Source organism: Nelumbo nucifera, chromosome 1 (genome assembly GCF_055504915.1).
Source record: "Nelumbo nucifera cultivar China Antique chromosome 1, China Antique-T2T, whole genome shotgun sequence".
Taxonomy (NCBI): domain Eukaryota; kingdom Viridiplantae; phylum Streptophyta; class Magnoliopsida; order Proteales; family Nelumbonaceae; genus Nelumbo; species Nelumbo nucifera.
This window is the reverse complement of record NC_142649.1, coordinates 86,680,839-86,702,816: the sequence shown is the minus strand read 5'-3', so window position 1 is coordinate 86,702,816 and position 21,978 is coordinate 86,680,839. Positions and strand designations below refer to the sequence as shown.

The window sequence follows — 21,978 nt, the reverse complement described above, 5'->3', positions numbered from 1 at the left end:
TCGACCCTGATTATATCTATCTATCTATCTATATATATAAATGTTATTTATATTAAATATACTATTATATTATTTATATTATATATATATCTAAACATATTTAAAACATTATTTATAATTTATAATTTTATTTATTTCAAATAAATTTATTTAAAAAAATACTATAATCTAAAAACATTTTGGGGATTTGGGTCCCCTCGGGGAACCCATCCCCGTCGGGGATTGGGGATGAGGGGTTAATTTCATAATCATAGTCGGGGATGGGGAATATGATCCATGTCCTATTGCCATTCCTACACACCTTATAGTTTTACATATTTACTTAAACATACCTTATAGTTTTCATTTTACTAAAACATTCCATATATTTTACAACTTATTTACTTAATCAACTTTTCATTAAGGAGTGTTTGTTTTGCCATTAGGCTCATGATTTTTTATTTCAAAAATACCCTTAATACTTTTTTTGTATAAAAAAACAAAATTGACCAAATATAACCAATAAAGTAGTTGCCCGTGTCTTATTAAAGGCAAAAATAGTATTTTTATTTTTATTTTCTTTTGATTAAATTTACTTAAATGAATATTATGATCAATACTATCATTTTCCACTACCATCTAATGGAAGATTCATTAAATCTGTTACAAATTATAAGTGATGTTTTCATAAGATGCTAAATACAAAATAAATTTATAAAATTATAAGGAATATTTTAATAAATTATCCCTTAGGTTTCGCTTAATAAATCTCGTGCATGCACGGCCTTCAATTAGTTTTTTAATAAAATATAATCATATCTCAAACTGTTTCCGTACACCAATTCCACGGCACATTACTCGTAACTTTTCTCATACTTCTTTGTTATATCATTCATGGCAACATGTGGACGGCTGCAGTTTTACCCTTGTTTTTTAGCGTAGGCGGTAGGACCCACATGCCAATACGGAGTTACGGACTGTCCATGAAGCGGCCGATCCGTACGGGAATGCTTGTTCACTGTCCGTCTCTTCTGTTGTTGTTGTTGTTGAGTGCTTATCAGTCGTTATCCTTTTTTTTATTTTTTTAATCTCATTTCTTAATAAAAAATCCAAATATTTAATTTTTGTCCACGTGGCTTGAGCGCTATTGGGCAATTAAAGAAGGGAGTGACAGCAATATGATAAGCCACTGGAAGTGTATTGACAGCTCGACCAATTTTCCACGTGGAAGCCGCTGGCGTTGTGAATCTCTCACTAGCAAACGATCCACGTGGGATGTTAGTCCCACCTGGGAATCCAAATTTCCCAAATAGGCGGCGGAGTGTTGTAGTTAGGAGTAGAATCGTGGGTCCGGTTTGTCGGAGACGGAGACGGAGACGGAGACGGAGACGGGGTCCATCCAAAGACTCCATAGTCCAAGGACGCGCGGGAGGAGCGGCTCCCGATACAAGGGCAAAGTTGTCAGGAAACTGTGGTGAGGACTGAGGAGTGAGAAGACAATGTCTCCACTCCACCAACCAATTTCTGGGTTCTTTACTTTATTTGTTGTTGTAGAAACGAAACTAAACTGGAAGAAACGGATGGGAAACTGTTTTCGTCTCTCATCGCTTCTTCTATAATTCGGAACCCTAACGAACGGAATCTTATACCTTTCTGACTCTGTGTGTGTGTGTGTGGAAAGGTGCGACGTGGTAATCTCTCAGTCTCTTCCCAGCTTCCTGGAAAGACAATCTATGTTTTTCTTTTCTTTTTCCAGTCTTTCTTTCTAAACCTACCTTTGACTTTCCGACGTTTTAATCGGTCAGTCGAAATTTCAGGGTTTCAGTCTGCTAAGAAGAAGGAGAAGCAGAAACAAACAGCTCCATATTCGAATCTATCTCTGTGAAAAGGTGAAGCCTTTCTATTTCCAGCGCAACCGATTTTTTTTTTTTTATTTCATGGCAAGTCGTTCTTGGATCTGTTTCTCGATTCTAGATTATTAAGCTTGATTTATTCGGAATTTTTTGTCATATCGATGTTCTTAGAGTGACAGTTGTGTTAAGTAGACTATATTTTCCCTAGAAATCATTACTTTGTATTTACGCTGGCTATCTTTTTCGTTCATCCATTCAAATTCTAAAAATGAATAATTCTATACTATAGTCAGCCTCCTGGTTCCTGTTGATTTCTTTAATCTATTTTATTGGGTTCTTATGTTTTGTTTCGCTTTTTTCCAGGTTTGACTAAATGATAATAAACTTAGAGTTGCTTCTGCATTGACAAAACTGTAGCTCCTAGTTGGGTTTTTATATGGTATGAAAAAAATTAGGGGTCCGTAATGAGTATAATAAGTAGGAGAGAAGTGGAAATTAGTCAGATTACGTTACGTAGCTTAATTCTGTGGTCAATTTTTTTCTTCAATCCTAGTAGAAATATTATACAGTCGGCCAATGTTGATGCAGTAAAAGAAAATTGATTATTCATTTTTTTGCTAATTTTATTTCATGTTGGCTATACCCACTTTTTTGTTTTGTTAATCGATAGTTAATAAGCTCATCTTGGAGTCTAAAGCAGTAAAGCATTCTCTGTACAAGTATTTGCCTTCTTGGTTGATCTGAGTGGAAAAGAAACTATGACATCTAGAAGACTTATTACTTCTCTTTGTGGTTAAAATATTTATGTATGTACCTGCCATATATAGGATCACAAACCACATAACAGTTTGCAAACAGGTGTATGATTTCTTTTGTAAAAATGTTTGCTATTGAGTATGTGAACATGAAAGGTAGGAAGAGAAAATAATAACTGATTGTGCATCCTCAGAATCTCCTCTTGGAGGGGAGCCTATGGTACAGACTCATCATGAGAAATTTGACAAGTGGATTGGACAAGAAAGGCATAGACTTTAGCTATGAGGCTGACTAAGGTTAACCGTGGGTTACAGCACAATAGTTTCTTCAATGAATCTTGTTTATTTTCTTGATTGTTTGGAAGGCTCTATTGTTTTTCTTTATAGATTATGTACCACTGACATGGTGGTTCAGTGCTTTCTTTCTGAAGGGAGCCCAAGGGCTATCTGAAAATTGTTTACTTTTTATGAGTGGAGTAGATGGTTTGCAATATTTACGGAGTATTTACGCACATTGTCCCTCCCATCCTTTATTTTCTTGTTGGTAATGACTTTTTCACCCCTAACTGGTGCACACTCTGTAAGGCAAATGGTGAGACTGCTTATCACATTCAAATTTCCTGTCCGTTTGTAACCTCCATCTGGGAGTGGTTCCTTGACCTCTTTGGGTGCAGGTGGACTCTACCTCTAGTCTGTTTGCAGATTATTTTTTAGGTAACCAAGGAAAAGGGGAAGAATATTCTGGAGATGCATTAGGACTGCAGTTGTTTGGACAGTTTGGGAGGAAAGAAATGCAAGACACTTCAAAGATGAGGAGAGAAATCTGGATACAATCTTAGATTATATCCTCCTAAGGGTGATTCATTGGGTTAAGTCCATGGATGTGTTCTCTCCATTTTCCTTTGATGATATAAAAGAATTGGAGGGAAGTGGCCTATTCGTCTACAAGAAAGAATGGAGTAGTTCATGTTTGGGAGCCACCATCAGAAAGCTTTATAAAATTCAATTTTGATGGGAGTGCTTTGGCAACCCAGGCCCTTCAGACATAAGAGGGGTTTTCAGGGATAAAGAGGGAACTATCTTAGCTTTATTCTCAGGTTCTATTGCCCAAGGAGATTCAACCAAGGCTGAACTGTCCGCTGTACTGTATGGGGTCCAATTAGCAGAAAAAATAAATTTCACAAGTCTCTTAATAGAAGGAGATTCCCGAGTAGTAATAAGCTGGTTAAAGAATGGAAAGAAGGCAGCTTGGACTTACTGATATTTGGTAAATAAAATTAAGTGGCATCTGAGAGGCGTAACAGTATCTTTTCAATGGTTTCCAAGGGCTGCTAATGGGATGGCAGATTCTCTAGCAAGGCAAGGGGTTGAAAGGGAACAATTATTTTGGGCTCAGCTGTTTTAAGGAGCAAGTGTTAACCTGCTCCTGCGGGTAAGGGATGGGTAGGGAGTGATTGTATTGGGCTTAGTTGTTACATATGCTTTAAGGGGTACTCATTCCCTGATTGGATCCCTTTCTGTATATTCTTGTTTATATAATGAAATACTTTCTTTTACCTATAAAAATGTCTTTTTCACCCTCCTCTTTAATTTAACAGATTTGTGAAATGGTGGAATACATTTAACATTTGGCAATGTGGGGAAGTGCTTTTAGCAGATACACCTTGTGTGATCAATATCATTCTGTGGGTGTACCTGGTTGGTTTGTTATGTTTTTATGAGTTAGCTTTGAATATGATGTTTAAATAGTTAATTCACTATGCTGTAGATTTTATTTATGATGTTTATAGCTTAAACAGTTTGGCATATAGAGGACTTAAATGTAAAAGGATACCACCTTCAAAATGCTCTAACCAATTGGGCTAATAAACTTTTTGAAATATTTTTATACTTTCATATTTTTTATCAGCAATAATAAAACATACTTTTATTGATATAAGAGAGAAAACCCCAACCATTCTGAAGTGCTTGAAATAGAGTGGACCAAGTACGAATTACAAGACAATCCAAGGCTGACATTATTACAATCTCAAGAAATGCATTAGCAAGTTACAGTTTAATCTCTAGGCTTGGTCCAATTCCAAATATTCCCTTGTTATCCCATCACTTGCTAAAGTCTCAGAAAGACCATTTGCAGATCTAGGTATCCACCTCAATGAGCAGTCCATGTTGGAAGACAGATTTTGCTTCTCTTTTTCAGAAGCATAAGAATTCAAGGGCCTCTTGGCCCTCTCCCTTTCTGAAAACCAACCTATTGGCTAATGGCTATTGCAACTTTGACAATCCCCATCCATTATGAAAGCATTTCGGTCATTGGCAAGGATCAAAATTTCGATACATATTGGATTTTTTATTTTTACTCTTCAAAAAATTAGTTCGGGTGTGCACCTTGCCTTCAATCTCATGATCTAGGAACCCCATGTGCTTTAGTTGTGCTTTTCACTTTTAAAACACTATCCTCAAGGACCTCAACTGATAGTCAATCAACTAGTCATCGGCTTGTTGGTACTTAACATTGCTTGGCACAATGAAATGGTTTCAACTTTTTTTTGTTTTTGATAATTCTGGTTTCAACTTCAAATACAGCAAATGAAGGATTATGCTTCTACGAATTGAGCCCAATAACAAGTTTCAGTGAGGAGAGAGGGATATTTCTTTTGGAAATAAAAAAAGAGATAAAATTAAGATTATTTGAAGAGACTTTCTTTTCTTTTTCTTTTATGAATCTTTGAAGAATTTTATCTAAATAAAAACAACAATTGAAGAGGACAAGAAAAGAGATGCTTTACGTGCAATGCATTCTCCTTCTAGCTTTTTTTCCCTATATTATTCATAAATTTGGCATGAGTATTGGGTTTTGACTTTTGAAGTTGATTGAATGACCTGGTGTCATGAGTTGGTGGGTAGGCTGTCAAGAAGCTGATCTAACTCATGCTACTATTATGATTTGCTTAGCATAAGTGACATCTAAACTTTATATTGGAGCTTCAAAGCCAAGCCCAACTATCAATCTCTGTTCATTATGCTAAGCAAGCCTGAGTTGTCCTGTCAGAACATTTTATATACTTGCTAAATTAAAAATAACTAGTATATTATTGAAGTTATTGTTAAATTTCATAAGTGATTATGACTTTTTATGTCTTGGGGTTGAATCACCTAAACAACTCTAAATCCATACCAAACTCTTTGCCAACATTAACTGAGCCTGAGCTTATGGATGACCTAAGATCATGGATGTTACTGACGTTTTGAAGCATACTTCTAATGGGTTATTGTAAAGTGTGTCTTGTCTCTCTCTAGGAACTCTGATGCTAAAAAGGCAGATGCTTTAGTGCACTTTTAAATAAATTTATAGTGGAGCATAAATTTTGAATCTTGAAGTTGCAAGTGAGTGAAGTAGTACAATTGGGTGGACCTACCTGATTTGGGAAATGTTTTGTTGGATTTTCCATTATCATTAGAAAACTCAAGAATTGGGTCTGGCTACTGCAATTAATTTTCTCTTGTACAGGACTCTGCTGAAAATTTTCAAATTTGCAATATTGTTTCCATTTTCCCACATTCTAATACTGGAATTGTATATTTTTTTTTACTGAAAAAATGTATTTATGTTCTCTTGCAGTGGTTTTAGTTGAAGTTGCTCAACTTAGCTCTTGAGAGACTTGCATCTGGTTTATATTAAAAAAGAAAACTATGAAAAGAAACAAGTTAACTCATGAGCTAAGTACAATACCATGAGACCTAAACAGAGAAATGGAAAAAGATGCCTATGGTTTTGATGTCCATTAGATGGTGTGCTAATTTCCATGGTCCCATACCATTGACATTATATAATTTCACCTATTTTTTAACCTAATTGTGTTATTTTCTACCAGAAGGTGACCATCATGACCATGAGCTATTTATTCATTTATTCTCTCTCTCTCTCTCTCTCTCTCTCTCTGTTACCAGATCCAGAAGGATAAAATCATCTTGCACAGTGCAGAATGGATCAACAAGCTCATGGACAGCCCCCAGTAATGGGGGTGGTTGGTGGTAGTGCTCAAGTGCCATATGGCACAACTCCATATCAAGCTAACCAAATGATTGCAGCCAATCCTCCAGGATCAGTTGGATCTATTCAACCTACTGGTCAACCAACAGGTTTCACTGGTTCCCCAGCTCAGCTTGCACCACACCAACTTGCTTATCAGCACCTCCACCAGCAGCAGCAACAACTGCAGCAGCAACTCCAGGTTTTTTGGTCAAACCAATACCAAGAAATTGAGCAGATCACTGACTTCAAGAACCACAGCCTTCCATTGGCAAGGATCAAGAAAATCATGAAGGCTGACGAGGATGTAAGAATGATATCAGCAGAGGCTCCTGTCGTATTTGCCAGGGCTTGTGAGATGTTCATCTTGGAGTTGGCACTGCGTTCATGGAACCACACTGAGGAGAACAAGCGTAGAACACTCCAGAAGAATGACATTGCTGCAGCAATCAAAAGGACTGATATCTTTGACTTCCTGGTTGACATTGTCCCCAAGGAAGATTTGAAAGATGAGGTACTTGCCTCAATGCCCAGAGGAGGAGCACTGCCTGTTGGAGGTCCTGCTGACCCTCTTCCTTATTATTACATGCCTCAACATTCACCACAGGTTGGAACTCCTGGGATGATCATGGGTAAACCTGTGGTGGATCAAGCTTTGTATGGACAGCAGCCTCGCCCTTACATGGCTCAACAAATATGGCCACAACCACCACAACAACAGCAGCAGCAACCACCCTCAGATTCTTAAGCTGGAGAAGAATGGTCATAGCAGACATTTGGAGAGGAAAGTAAGTGAAAACTCATCATGCCAACTGTAAATATTTTTGGTAAAGGTTGAAAGTGGTAATATCAGCATGCTCATTTTATGTTTTGAGAGAACTAGGGTGGTATTTCTTGTTGCATTTCATTTATGTTCATTTAAATATTCAGTGATCACCTAGATTTTTTTTAATGGACTCTCATGTGTGTTATTTCCTTGTTCAGTTCAAGATATCAACTTTCATGTCTCCAAATCTATGACAACCAGATTTTTTGTTGTCCTCTAGTAGTTTCTCTTTAGAGGCATCAATGTGTATGTTTTTGTCATTTCAACCTTCTGAGTGTGCATTATCTATCTATTTCTGTAGTCATTTGCATATTGGATGGATAGGTTATTTAATCTGTCCATGTTCATGTACTACTTCTACATTAACTTTTTGGGTTCTAATCATGTGGTAATTTCTGGTTACAAGGTGAATAAAATTGAAGTTTCTGAAGAACTTCTTACACTTCTGACTTCTCTGAACTAAAGAGGGGAAACAAGACCTTTAGAAACTATGGAAAAGAAGATGGAGAAGATGGAGAGGAGAGGTTCGTGGAAGCAGCAAGATGGAAGAACGTTCTGAAGGTTGAAGCTAAGGACTTTTTATTTGAAGAGATGAGGATCAAAGGGTTGCCGAGCATGAAATCTGGGAGGCAAAGAAGGCTACGGTCTTACTGGTGGGACTGAAGTGATATAATGGCTGAAAGAGTGTGATGGGAGAGAGCTCCAAAGGTAAGAAAACAAACTATAGGGAGCTTGGTTTAGAAGGAAGAAGAAGGTACAGGGTGGAATGTAAAAAGAATGCCAAAGGTTCATTTATTGCACTTTAGGAACATTTTGGGGAAGGAAGCACTACCTGAAGGAAGAAAGGGTCAAGGCTGGAAGCAAGTTGTAGGGTTGCTCAGTGATTTCTTACTCCGGATGGAAAAGATTGAAACACCAAAAAGGGGAAAAAGAAGTTGATATGAAGAAGGGAAGGAGCATAGTCTAGTGGTTGTAGAGAAGGGAAGAGGAAACTGCAAATTGATAACAAATGGTGGAAAGGAGGAATGGGGGAGAAAGTTTGTGATCAGGACATCAGCCCAACCGAAAGATTGGAAAAGAATAGTAGAGGTGATCTTGGAAGAGGTAAAGTTGAAAGAATCGATTGTATTGAGGACGATGTTATTGTTCACTTGCTAGGTCTGCCGTTCCACCTTTGGAGTGATGATGTGTTACAGTCAATAGCTTCAATCTGTAATGCCAAATTAGATGGATTCTTCGTTTACAATCTCCACTCCGTTGCTCTCAAGTGGAGCTAAACCTGATGATATCCCAAGAAGGCTAGAGGTTGTAATAGATGGACTTTCTTACCCTTTTGGATGGTGACCTCCATTGAAATGTAGTTGTGGAAGGAGGGTTGGAGGGTGGAGATGAAGAGATAGAGATGACCTATTTACTTGGGGTGCAAGGTGAGGAATTTAACATTAACGTGGCTAAGAAAAAAGTGGAGAATAAGAAAGATAAGGAGAATATCGATGTTTTAAGTAACCTAGAGAGTAGCTCTAGATAGAATAGCAAATCCTATGCAAAGGTGGTGATGGGTGGAGTTAAATCCAACAAAGACACATGTTTAAACCAGAGGACCGGCCTTTTGACTCGAGCCTGGTTGCAAGTTTGAACCAGAGGGCAACATGCGACTCTTTTAACGATAAGAGAAGGATGTATTTAAAAGGAAAGGCCCAAGGCCCAATTGAGACTAATGGGCCATTAAAACAAAATGGTATGGGCTTTAAATTAAAAGAGCTACATGCCACCTTAAAAGGGCATGTGACCAAGAAGAGTGGGGCGACGATGGACACTATTATTGGGCCATCATCATCCCCTTCGACCAAAACTTGCAGGTTGGTCTCGGGAAGCAGAAACGAGGTAGCGATTTCGAACTGATCTTGGGTTTCAAGTAAGGGCAAACAAGTCTGTTCGCTAGAACGTCGTAACCCCAAGTTTAGGAAGCCCCCCTCGAATGCTTAGGTGGTAAATTTCGAAGAGATGGAGTGGGTTAAATGTAGTGAAATTGAAAAGGTTGAGGTAGGTAGTTTGATAAAGGAAAAAGGTCAAAAACTTCTTTAGATTCAAAAACTGAGGATACTATTAGCCTTGGTAATGTGGAGTTGCTACGGTAGAGGGACTTTTTTAGTGAAGAAAGTTTCTACACCGAGTCAAGGTGCAACTAACCCAAAAATTAATCTCGTTCCTTCAGAGCAGCCTAATCTTGACAGTGGTTCAGAGGGGCACAATTGTTTATTGCTATGGAACATAGAGTTAGTGGTTGAGGGACAAACATTCTAAGGAGGATTTGGATGTCACGACTAACACTGTATTGATTGAACCTAATACACTTGCACAATTATTTCAGGCAAAAGGGATGGCCCTAAACCTGATTCCCGTCACTGGGAAGTCAGATCCTTCACCCACTTTCCCCATTGGCCCAGGTATATTTATCAATTCGGTTATGGTATTAATGTGGGATCTCTGTCTAAAACAGGTATTTTGGCTCCTCAACAAGATGAAACAGCTAATGGAGGGGAGTTGTGCGGGTGGGTAACGGTTGTGAAGAAATGGAGGGAGAGCTTGGTTTGAGAAAGATATAGGAGGAGGAATTAGAGAGGATTTGGGATCAAATTTGTGCTCATCTTGAGGTGTACAAGCATATAGAGGAACTGTTGGAAGGAAATCCAAGTAAATTTGAGGTTCAAGAAGGGGAAATTGAGAGTGAAGTTAAGGGTGGTGACAACAAGGGGGAGAGCTTCTTTCAAAAAAGTTACAAGAGGAGAAATTAGAGAGGATATGAGGACAAATTTGAGCCCTCCTCGAGGGGTATAAAAATACCAAAGAATATTTAGAGGAAAACCCAACAAAGTTTGAGGAATCAAAAGAGTTTAGAGTGTATCCTAGAAAATCTGGGATAGGAAACAACCAAAGAAAAAAAGAAAAGGACAGAGGTAGAGAGACTGATTTCAAACATAGACGGAGATATTGAATTTAGTGGAAGAGGAGAGAGAAGGAAAGTCTCTAAGTGGGGCATTATAGCCCTAGGTGAGTTGTCATCTTTTAGTTCCCATGAAAATCATCAATTAGAATGTGAGGGGCTTAGGTGGTGCAAGGAACAAAAGGATAATTAAGGATCTTCTTGGAGGAGAAAGGTTGAACATTGTAATGATACATGAGACCAAATTAGCTGAGCTTGATAGAAGATGGGCTGGAAGTGTTTGGAAGTCAAGAGGAATAAAGTGGGTTTCTACACCTTCTTCGGGGGCCTCAAGGGGTATTGTCACTTTTTGGGGAAATGATGTTGTAGAGGTAGTGGAGTTAATTGGGAATTTTTCGATGTTTGTAAAGTTTAGATTGGTGGAGGATGGCTTTACTTGGGTGTTAACAAATGTGTATGGACCAAGTAATTATATGGAGAGGAATGAGCTTTGGGAAGATTTTTTTTTTTTTTTATCAATAAGCTTTGGGAAGAATTATTTGGGATCCAAGAACTAGGGGGGTCCTTGGTGTTTGGGTGGGGATATCAATGTAATTCAATTTATTAATGAGTCCAATAATCCCCAACAAACTCTTACAATCGGCATAAGAAGTTCAATGATTTTATTAATAGTTGTGAGCTCCCTTATTGCAAGCTCACTTAATGTGGTCCAGTTTCCTGTAAATTCCAGCTTGCTCGAAGTAAGATAGATTTCTCTTTAATGAAAGTTGGGGAATTCATTGGAGGGATCTGTTAACCAAAGCTCCACCCAAGTTACTTTTGACCGTTGTCCCATTGTACTTTATAGGAATCATTTAGGTGTGGACCTTGACCTTTTAGATTTGAAAATATGTGGTTGACACACCTGGATTTTTTGAAGAAAGTGGAGTGGTGGATTGAAGAGATGAGGAGGGTGAAGTGGAAAGGGGTAAGATTCCATAAGAAGTTGAAAAGTTTAAGAGCAAAGTTAAAAGAATGGAAGAGAGGCCAATTTGGGAGAATTGAGGAATTGAAATCAACTTTGATGTCCTAGGTAGAGGAATTGGATGTGAAGGAATATAAAAGAATAATGATTTGACAAGAAAGAGAATTAAGATGGAGGTTGAAGAAGGAATTAGAAGAGGTGATGGAAATACTAAATTCCTCCATGAAGTAGCCAATGGAAGGAAGAAAAACTTGGTGACTAAACTTGAAGTGGATGGATTAGAATATGATTCCCAAGAGGAAATAACCAATTACCCTTTTTTTTATTTCTTTCAAAGGGCTACACAACAAGGGTTAGTCCATCCCCCAACACAGGTGTAGACGGGATTCGATCCCAAGTCTCTGCTATGACCAATAACTCATTTTAAATCTATTATGAGGAAACCACTAGAAAGTAGAGTGGAGTTGGCTGGTTTGGTGTGTTTGAAGAAAGATAAAGGTTGGTTGGAAAGGAATTTTTAGGAGTAAATCTAACAAGCAATATTTTTTAATGGATAGATCCAAGTTACCAAGGTTGGATGGTTTTACTATGGCATTCTTCCAAGATTGTTGGAATATAATCAAAGATGATTTGTTTGAGGTTTTTAGAGAGTTTGAGGATAGGTTTATCATTAGTCATGGAATCAATGCTACTTTTCTAGCCCTAGTTCCAAAGAAGAAAGAAGCCAAACATCCCAAAGATTTTAGACCAATCTGCCTCGTGACTAGCATCTATAGGATTTTGACTAAGGTATTGTCTTTGAGTATCAAAAAGGTAGTTCCCTCCCTCATTAGTCAAGCTCATAGTGCCTTTGTTCATGGTAGAAAAATAATTGATCAGATCTTAATAGCAAATGAATGTGTGGAGGAGATAAAAAGATTGGGTAATCAAGGTTTTGTATGCAAATTAGATCTTGTAAGTTCTTACGATTTGGTGGATTGGAGCTTCTTGTTAGAGGTGCTACGGAAGTGTGATTTCGGAGACATGGTGTAATTAGATAAGTGGTTGCATCACTTTTTGCCATTACTCAGTATTAGTCAATCGGGTAGTAAATGATTTCTTCCCAACCTATATAGGCTTAAGATAAGGTGATCTACTACCCCCTTTTTTATTCATACTAGTTGTTGATGCTTTTAGTAGACTTTTATCAAAAGTGGATAGGGTTGGGTCAATAAGAGGGTGGAGAATAGGAAGAAACCAAGTCCCAGTAACTCACCTTTAGTTTGCAGACAATATCATAATTTTTTGTGAGGGATTTAAAGTGTCAAGGGTGCAAAAATTAAAGAACCTAATAATCTCTTTGAGAGTACTTCTAATTTGAAGATCAATTTTGAGAAGAGTTGTAGCTAAACTTAGATTGGAGGGAGATGGAGTTTGTTGTTGCACTGCTTAGAGTGCACCATTTCTGAGTGGCCCTTGACTTGCTTAGGACTTCCCCTAGGTACTCACCCCAAGGAGAGTTGTTTTCGGAATCCAGTGGTGGATAAGTTTGAAAAAAGGTTCATGGCTTGGAAAAAGAACTACATTTCATTGGGGGGAAGAGTAACCTTAATTTGGGCCACACTTGCCAACCTTCCTATTTGCCTTTAGGATACCTTGCAGGGTAGTTAAGATGTTAGAAAAACTGATGAGCAACTTCTTGTGGGAGCCAAAGGAAGAGAAAAATGATCATTTGATTAGATGGGAGGTGGTAAGTCCAAGTAAGGAAGGACGGTTAGGGTTAGGGAACCTAGTTAATGATGTAGAGATAGCTGATAAGTTGTTAATGCTTGTGGGGTTCCAACCCCACATTTTATACCTGCTATTTATTTGTATTTTCTATTTAGGATAATTAGGCCGGCTAGGCCTTGCTTGTCTTTCTTTCATTTGTTTTAAGTAAGGGTATTATGGTAATTAGTCATTGTAATAGATTACAATATAAATACATCTTATTGGGTGGCTAGAAACATAATTCAGTCGAACCCTTTCTTTCTACTTCTTCTCTTCCTCTCTCCCTTTCCTCTTCTATTCATGACCCTTCTTTCTCTTTCTTTTCTACCTTTTTAAATCAGAAAACAACTATTTGCTGGTTTAATTTATTCAAGTTGGTATCAGAGCCAAAACTAGAGTAGTTTAGGGCTCTCATGTGAGCTTAATCCAGTCGGCAGCATGAGAAGTTATTGAATCTAAAGTATTGCATCTTCGCCTGATTCTTGGAGGATCACTGGAGATTCGAATTGTACCCAAGGGGTTACACGACCTTTGGAGAGTGCCCGGTGACCAGGAAGAGTCAGAGAGTCAGAGAAGTCAGGTAAGTCAAAGATTAGGGCTTAATCTGAAGGTTAAAGGTGGCGATCAAATTCTTTCTGAGAAAGAACTCATCTTTATTGAGATCGACCTTAAAGGGAACAGTTTTTAACTTTCTAGAAGCAGTGGTTAATAGAATTCCGTCTCCTTTGCCATTTCTTTAGGGTTTCTTGACAGAGATCGATCTTGAAAGGAGTTTTTTTTTTTTTACAGTTCCGATTTAAGTCAATTATTGTTAGTTTTCTGACAGAGATCGACATTAATTCAACAGTTTTCTGATATATCTGCTAGTTTCTCTGAGTTCTCTTGTGAAACCCCACGGTCAACTATTGCTCCCATTTTTTCTATGACTGTGACTGGTTCTTGAGTAGCTACAATAATCTGTTTTTTTGGCTCATGGGTGTTCTTGTCAACTGAGGAGTGTTTCTTGGGAGTTACCAATAATCTGAAATTGATTTCTGGTAGTGACTGTTAACATCCTCTTTAAAATGGAGAAAGTTGGAAGTGAATTCAAGACTCTAGGGGAAAGTTTTTTAGGGGATAGAAGTATGACTGAAAGTTCTTTTCAAATTACAACTGTTAGGTTCGATGGAACAAATTACTTGGAGTGGGCACAATCAGCCATGATGGCAATTGGGGGTAGAGGTAAATTAGGCTATGTAACAGGGGATATAAAGAAACCAACAAACAAAGACACATCACTTGCCAAATGGGTTCAAGAGAACTACTCAAGTAGGGGGAGAAGCCAGTCTCCGTTTACTTTGCTACTTTGAAATCTTTGTGGCATGAAATTGACCATTTGGAAACCATTGAATGGGAGAGTCAGAGAGATGCGACTACCTATAGCAAGCTGGTTGAAACAAACAGAGTTTTTGAACTCCTAGCAGGTCTGAATTCAGAATTTGACATAGTAAGGCAACAACTTCTTACCAGGGATAGTGTGATCTTGTCTCAGTCTTATTCACTAGTGCATAGTGAAGAGAGTAGAAGAAAAGTGATGTTACAAGTTCAACCCATGGAATTAGCCCTAGCAGCAACAAAACAGAAATTTGGGAAAGATCAGGAAAAGGAAATAAAGAAGGAAGATAAAAGGGAAATGTTTTGTGATCATTGTAAGAAGCCCAAGCATACTAGGGATACTTGTTGGAAGTTACATCCCCATCTTGTTCCAACTAGATTCAGAAATAAGAAAGGAAGCGCTAATATGGCAGCCGACACTGACAATGCATCATCTTTCAATGCAAGAACCACATCTCTAGATGCCTTAGCTGCTGTCTGGGCTGCCTTGACACAATTGGAGAATGAAGTTGGTATTTCCGGGTTATCATCTCAGTCTTCAACTGTTACTCCTGCCATTCCTACTTCAGCTTTTGCTTCCTCAGGTACAAGAGCTACAACATATCACACTTCAGCCCCAGGTAATACTAGACCCTTCTGGGTAATAGATTTAGGTGCTTCTGACCATATGACTAGTTTATCCACTTTGTTTACCACCTACTATTTATCCTCAAGAAAAGACAAAGTGTTTATTGCTGATGGCTCCCTTGTTCTTATTTCTAGCAAGGGAGACATCAGGCTGTCGAATGCCATCTCCTTGTCCTCAGTTTTGCATGTCCCTAAGCTTAGTGCTAACTTGCTTTCAGTTAGTAGTATTACTAAGAATCAAAACTGTTCGGTGACTTTTTTTCCCGATCGTTGTGTCTTTAAGGATCTGGAAACGAGGAAGGTGATTAGATTGGCCATGAGACGAATGGAGTCTACCTGCTTGAGCATCCACAGGGAAAGGAAAGTGAAGTTGGGAGATTGTTTGTTTCTCAGTCTTTGGGTCAAATTATGCTTTGGCATAACAGATTAGGTCATTTGTCCTTTAGGTCTTTGAAGAGTCTGTTTCCAAGTTTGTTTGAGTCAGTCCAAGTGTCTAGTTTGAAGTGTGAAAGCTGGGAACTTGCAAAACATTGTAGGTCAACTTATTCTTTGAGCAATAAAAGAAGCAATATTCCATTTGAAATTGTGCATACTAATGTTTGGGGGCCATATCATACTCCTGCCATGGGGGGGGGTACATATACTTCTTGTTATTTGTTGATGAGTATACCCATTTCTCGTGGATATACCTCATGCACTCTCGAGATGAGGTTCTTTCACTGACCCAAGCTTTTCATCATATGGTATTGACCCAATTTGAAATCAAGATCAAAATTCTCAGATCTGATAATGCCAAGGAGTATTTTGCAAAACCCCTGGCATCATATCTTCTAGACCATGGAGTTATTCATTAGAGCACTTGTCCCCGTACACCTCAGCAGAATGGGGTTGCTGAGAGAAAAAACAGACATATTTTGGAAGTAGCCAGAAGCATTATGCTCAACTCTAATGTTCCCATACGCTTCTGGGGGGATGCAATTCCATACTGTTGTTTACCTTATTAACTGAATTCCCTCACGAGTTTTGGATATGAAAACACCATTCAACCTTCTGTATCCAAACAAGGACTTGTTCACTATTCCCCTTAAAACCTTTGGGTGTACTTGCTTTGTTCAAATCCTGGAACCTCATTGCTCCAAATTTGATCACAAAGTTGCTAAATGTATTTTCCTTGGGTATGCACAAAATCAAAAGGGGTATTGCTGTTATGATCCTGTTTCGGGAAGGCGCTATGTGTCCATGGGTGTCACCTTTTTTCGAGGATATGGCCTACTATCATAGGGCCTCTCCTCAGGGGGAGAGTCATGAGGAAGGGATTTCAGCCCCAGAAGTTCCATTACCTATCCCAGTTGTTGAGGGGGAGTGTCGTGAAGAGGGTTGTCAAAAGTGCAGGGAGTTGAGAGTGTATTACAAACAGTGGTGGAGGTAGGTTGGTTCTCGTTCACAGCAGTCCAGGCCGATCCCGACACCTCCTACAGCTTCAGATCCAGGCATTGTACCCATTGTTGAGCCCACTATTGCAGATACTTCACCTAACACTGTTGAGCCTCAGTCCCTTCCTTCAGATGACCTTGATCTCCCAATTTTAATTCGTAAAGGAAGCGTCGTTGTACTTCATCCACTGCTCATTGTATCTCCCAGTTTCTCTCTTATGGTCGTCTCTCAGAATCGTACAGATCATTTTTGGCATCTATTGCTACTATTCCTATACCCAAAACAGTGCAAGAGGCTCTTCTGATACTTGAGTGGAAGGAAGCAATGCAAATAGAGATGGATGCACTTATTAAGAACAACACTTGGGAACTAGTTGACCAGTCTGAGAGGAAGAAACCTATTGGATGCAGATGGGTGTTTACAGTAAAATATAATGTTGGTGGCTTTGTAGAGAGATACAAGGCCAGATTGGCTGCAAAGGACTTCACACAAACTTATGGCATAGACTATATGGAGACCTTTGCACCAGTTGTAAAGATGAACACAATTTGAGTCCTATCTATGGCTGCGAACTTCCCTTGGCCACTTTTTCAGATGGACGTCAAGAATGCTTTTCTAAACGGAGATTTGCAGGAGGAGGTGTAAATAGAGTTACCTCCCAGTTTTTACAATACAAAGGCAGGAAAGAAAGTTTGTCGACTAAAGAAGGCTTTGTATGGGCTGAAACAGTCTTCGAGAGCTTGGTTTGACAGGTTTAGATTGGCATTAGAAAAGTTCGGCTACATGTAGGCTCAATCAGATCACACTCTCTTCTTTAAGAAGACAAACTTTTCTTTGACCTTACTTGCTGTCTATGTGGATGATATTGTGGTGACTGGAAGTGATATTAATGAGATAGATGCTCTTAAGCAGAACCTTCACAAAGAATTTGAAGTAAAAGACTTGGGAAAACTGCACTATTTCCTAGGAATTGAAGTGGCTCGATCTAAGCATGGCATCTTCATCTCTCAAAGAAAGTATGTCCTTGACTTATTAGAAGAAACTAAAAAGTTAGGAGTAAAGCCTGCTGACACACCCATTGAGTTGAACCATAAAATAAGTGCAGAAGGTGGAGAACCTCTTGAGGTCAGGGCTATGTATCAAAGGTTGGTCGGGAAACTTCTTTATCTCTGCCTAACACGACCAGACATTTCATATGCTGTCAGTGTTGTCAGTCAGCACATGCATTCTCCTAAGACCACTCACCTTCTTGCGGTGGAAAGGATACTTGCTTACTTGAAGAGATGCCCAGGGAGAGGCATACTTTTCAAGAACTGTGGACACATGAAGATAGAGGTGTATACAGATGTTGATTGGGCTGGATGTATTGATGACAGAAGATCTACCTCAGGGTATTGTGCATTTGTAGGGGGGAACCTTGTTTCTTGGAGAAGCAAGAAACAAAATGTTGTTGCTCGCTCTAGTGCTGAAGCTGAATACAGGTCCATGGCCAATGGTGTTGCAGAAGTGTTATGGCTGAAATCTTTGCTGGATGAACTTGGAATTGACTATGAGAAACCTTTGATGTTGTACTGTGATAATCAAACAGCAAATTAACATTGCCTATAACCCAATACAGCATGAAAGGACTAAACATATCGAGGTGGACAAACATTTTATCCGAGAGCGTGTTGCATCTCAAGAAGTGTGTCTTCCCTATGTTACCTCTGACATGCAGTTAGCTGATCTCTTTACTAAAGCAATCGCAAAATTTAGGTTGGAGACAGATTTACGCAAGTTGGGTATGACAAATATCTACTCCCAACTTGAGGGGGAGTGTAGAGATAGTTGATAAGCTGTTAGTGTTTGTGGGGTTCCAATCCCACATTTTATACCTGCTGTTTATTTTTATTTTCTATTTAGAATAATTAGGCCGACTGGGCCTTGTTTGTCTTTCTTTCATTTGTTTTAAGGGTATTATGGTAATTAGTCATTGTAATAGATTACAATATAAATACATCTTAGTGGGTGGCTAGAAACATAATTCAGCCGAACCCTTTCTTTCTACTTCTTCTCTTCCTCTCTCCCTTTCCTCTTCTATTCGTGACCCTTCTTTCTCTTTCTTTTCTACCTTTTTAAATCAGAAACAACTATTTGCTGGTTTAATTTATTCAAGTAATAAGAATGAAAATCTTTTAGACAAATGGCTTTAGAGGCGGCCTTTGGAAAGAGAGAGGTTGTGGCATGAAGTGGTGGAAAGTATCCATGGCTGTTCTAAAACCAGATGGGATGTTGGGGTATCTCAACGGGCTTTACCCTCTACTAACAAAACCTTGGAAGGCAATTTCTAAATTCTTTAATTTTATAATAAAATAATAAAATAAAAATTTTAACTTTTAACTTTTTAGGGGTGTTATTTGGGCTTTCTAATTGGATTAAGCCCAATAGAATGGTCCAAATTCCCCAAACCATATTAGAAACTACACCAAACCGTAATAAAATGGTTTGGTTTGGGAATTTCTCAAACTATAATTTACTGGTTTTGTCTAGATCTTCTCCAAATCGCATTGAAGCGGATTGTGAACACCCTTATTTCTAGCATCCTCCCTAAATTCCTTAGGTCTATAAGGTATGATGTTTGCTTAGGTAATTCTGTTCTTTTTTTGGAAGATGTTTGAGTGGGTAATCAACCTTTAAAAGACCTTTTCCTCTCCCTTTATTCTATTTCTCTTTACAAGTAGGAGCCTGTTTCTAGGTTTCTTTCTTCTCAGTGCTCCCGTTATCTCTAACTTGGGAATTTGGGTTTCGTAGAGGTTTAAGCGATGAAGAATCTGTTTGTGTCTCTCAGCTTTTACTTCTCTCGGATTCTGTTTGTCTGGACTTCCTTAAACCTGACAAAAGAATTTAGACTTTGGTATTGAGTGGCTCTTTTAATTGTGCTTTGTTCTTCAAGTCCCTTTGCTCTACTCTTTCCCCTTGGGTTTTCCTAGTGAAAGAAAGTTGGCCTAGGCATACCCCCCTCCCCCCAAATAACTATTTTTTTGTTGAGAAGTTTATATAGTAAGATAAATATTTTGGATAACCTACAAAAGAAGAGACCTTATTTGTGTTTGTCCCCAAACTGGTGTACAATGTGAAGTGCAGAATTAAGATTGTTACCACTTGCTGATATCTTGCTTTTTTGTTGCAGATATTTGAAATTGGTTATTTACATTATTTGGGTGCAGGTGGAACTTGCCTTTCGAAGTAAATATGCTTTTTGATACATCAACTTTTTTGTTGCATATGAAGAGAGGGAAACTTATGTGGAAATGTATAAGAGCAGCTATAGTATAGACTATTCGGGAGGAAAGGAATGTCGAGATATTCCAAGAAAAGGAAAGAAGCCCCAATCCTTTGGCTGAAAACTTCAGAATTATTTGTGGATTATTCCTGTGATGATCTTCCGAGGAGTTGGGTAGTAGTGGCATCCAAGCCTCCAAGAAAACTAGAATACAAGCAAGGTGGATACCCCCCCTGGAGGGGGTTGTAAAGCTGAACTTTGATGGGAGTAGTCAAGGAAACCTAGGACCTTCGGATATAGGAGGGATCTTGAGGGATAAGGACAACATTCTTTCCTTATTTTCAAGTCTAGTGGGAGTAGGAGACTCAACAAGGACTGAAATATTAGCAGCTGTGCAAGGCTTATAGATCACCAACGAACTTGGAGTGGAGAATTTGTTAGCTGAGGGAGATTCTTGGGGCTACAAGGATCTTAAAAAAGTAAAATGGCTTACAAGGAATATGCCAGTCAGTTTTCAGTGGGTTAGCAGATCAGCAAATGGCTTGTAAGATTCTTTGGCTAAATAAGGTCTTTCTCGGGTTTCTTTGTATTGGGCTACTTTATAGATTGTATTCCGATAAGAGTTGGGTTTGTGCTCATCCCAAATGGGAGGTATCATCTCGTGCCTCCTCCTAGGGGGTGATTGTACTCTCCCTTCCTCTCTTTAATAAATTTTTTTACTCATTCATCAAAAGAATATACTGCTTCTACATACAACAATCACATCATTAGGAACTGTATGTGATTCATTTTTAGCATCCCTTTGATTCATAGGATTAATTGGTTTTCAATCCGAAACAAGTGGTGTGAAATGGTGCCACTATGATTTTATCAGATGGCTAGAATTATTGTGCTAAGGAGTTTTTAATTTTCTTGATCATGTTAGAGCAATGGATATGTATTTTTTAACTACTAGTATTAGCATAATCAATCTCTATTTCTCATAATAAGTTTTCTTGTTAGGGTTGTATGTTTCATTTTCTATTTCGGCCCTTTGTTCGTGTTATTTCAGTATTTGTGTTTGCAGAATTTTAGGGTGTTGAAAGTTCTTCCAATTGTCAGCATACTGAAAGGACAAGAGAGGGATGTTGAGTACTTGAATTATAGTCCAGATAGTGAGCTGCAGATATATGTTTTGTATGAAGCATTAATACATCAATACTTCTAGGGAGTAATTGGTTTTTATGGATTGGAAGTGTCTTCTTGGTTTTTGTTTTTTGCCTTGTCTTTCCCACCTTTTCTTTTTTTTTTTTTTTTTTAATTTGTAAGCTTTTTACTGAGGGTATGTTTGATTCGCAGGAATAGAGGTCTGGAATCGGAATCGGAATGGTCCATTCCAATTCCAGTTGTTTGGTTGGGTGAAATCAGAATCCGATTCCCATTCCGGGCGGAATGGCATTCCCCCATTTGAGGGAATGGCCATTCTTGGCCCACCCTCTCAGAATTGGATTCCCATTCCAGTCGGTTAAAACAAGAAAAATGAAAATGATAAAAAAAAACCCTCAAAACCCCAATTCCAAGTTTCCAACCCTCTTTCTCGTCCCTTGTCACTCCCTCCTTCAAACCCTTCAGTAGTTAGGCAACTGAACTCTGAAGATCCGACCTGAACTACTATGGCCAGGTAAGTCATCATGGATCTCTCTCTCTCTCCTTTCTTCTTCTTCCTCTCCCCCTCTCTCACACACATTTTTCTTCTTTCCACCTTTTTCCGCTGTAGATGGCAAGACCACCAAGGCACCATTTTCGAGTGCAGACCCTAAAACATCAACATCTGATTTGATTGAAGTCTGATAGTTTTGTGGTCTCGATGGTAGTTTGTTTGAAGTCTTTAGTCTTTCACTGGTATGCACAAAATAACCTTCCATACAGGTTCACAATTTGTGGTTGCCTCTCTGTATCTAATGAAATTCAATATCATACCCTGTAACATTCAAGAACCAACGAGTGCTTAAATCCTTTGTAAAAAATAAGACATAATCAAGAAGAAATAGTAAAAAGAAAAATAATAAAAATAAGTTCAATATAGTATTCTCAACCCTAAATTTGGATATGCATCAATTTGAGCAATCATAGGTTTAAATCCAAGTAAATTTGTATGATTTGGAGATGGAAAATGAACTTCCACATATTACATTATGG

General features: G+C 38.5%; 1 pseudogene across 11 annotated transcripts; it reads left to right on the top strand.

Moving 5' to 3' along the window:
* Positions 1–1,297: 1,297 nt before the first annotated feature.
* LOC104599550 (nuclear transcription factor Y subunit C-9 pseudogene) lies at positions 1,298–21,071 on the top strand (annotated as a pseudogene). 11 transcript variants are annotated; one of them, XR_016076182.1, is made up of 4 exons: positions 1,298–1,453; positions 1,797–1,868; positions 6,539–7,408; positions 19,745–20,533. The product of XR_016076182.1 is annotated as a nuclear transcription factor Y subunit C-9 pseudogene, transcript variant X9 (transcript). The 11 variants fall into 11 exon arrangements; XR_016076176.1 differs by having other exon boundaries at positions 1,333–1,453; positions 1,785–1,868; XR_016076181.1 differs by lacking the exon at positions 19,745–20,533 and adding an exon at positions 20,875–21,071 and having other exon boundaries at positions 1,423–1,670; positions 1,785–1,868.
* Positions 21,072–21,978: the final 907 nt, after the last annotated feature.